The following is a 1,293-nucleotide window of genomic DNA, read 5'->3' as shown; positions in this document are numbered from 1 at the left end:
TTTGTGATTTTATTTGGCGCGGCGCACCTCAATTCCATTTTTTAAAGGATGTGCTAACTAAAATTCAGGAGGGCCATCAACTATTGTTATCTATTTGGGCCACCTCCGCAATCAATTAAAGGGACTTAGTTAATTAACTAAAGACTTACAGTGATTGAAATTCCATCTAAATAAACCAAATATTTTAACCTCTACAAATCAGTAAATGGTGAAATGACAAGAGGTTAACGTGAAGTCCAATTGAAAAGCAAGGCCCAGATTACTCTCGAAGGAGACTGTCAAAGTTGGAGCCCAACAATGAGCTCAAATTCGAAGCTTCAACAGATTTAAATGAGGGACTCAACATCGAGTCTCTATAGGCCCAGAACTAGCGAAATTCAACAGCACAAACATTCAGTGGGCCAATATAAGTATAAATATTAGCTGGGCTTGTTTGTTATGCAACTGGGCCAATGTTGGGCCCAGTTCTTATAGTCCAAATGGTTCAGATACAGGTTATAATGATACAAACACAAGTTGATACCATCACATGAACATGAAATTAAGAGATTTGAACTTCTGATTTAAACCTTTTGACACAAATTAACCCAAAACACCATCAGATTCATAAAAAACGCCTGGGCCTGAGAATGAGCCTAAACTCAAACAAGGATCACTTCCAATAAGGACAAGATCCTTAGCTCAAATTTGCTACTCAACTCACAGGCCAACCTCTTTTAGTTTCACTTTTCAAATACAGATAAACGGACAGACTGTAGGAGTAAAATGTTCAAAACTAAAGAAAATGTATGAACAACTGAATTTTAGATTTACAGATTTACAAACTCGAAACGAATGACCACAAGAACTAGGGCAATGGAAATTAGCCACTGAATGCATAGATCAGGATTTAACTAAGAATCACTTTAAAAAATCTATTCACCACAGCATTGATACTTGTACACACAAACATATTAATCTTATAGTTATCTTCATGCTTACATAATATTCCAAATTTAAACTAACATTTAAGACATGACAGCAAAACCCTGAAAACACTTAGAAGAGAGCAGTACTATTATGGATTAAACTCTCAATGATTTCCATGCTTCATGATCAACAAAAGCTCAAGTATTATAGCATAGCTAAACTACTGAAAACATATCAAACTTACACCTACATGGACAGTAATAGAAGCTGACAGTTCCCAAAATGATTTCTACATTTGCTAACATGAATTGCTAAAATTAACCTATACTAAAGCTAAAATTACCAAATAAGAATGAGTTCAACAGTCCATAGTTAATTACAACA

The sequence above is a fragment of the Nicotiana attenuata genome, chromosome 5 (genome assembly GCF_001879085.1).
Source record: "Nicotiana attenuata strain UT chromosome 5, NIATTr2, whole genome shotgun sequence".
Lineage (NCBI taxonomy): Eukaryota > Viridiplantae > Streptophyta > Magnoliopsida > Solanales > Solanaceae > Nicotiana > Nicotiana attenuata.
Note: the sequence above shows the minus strand (reverse complement) of the source record.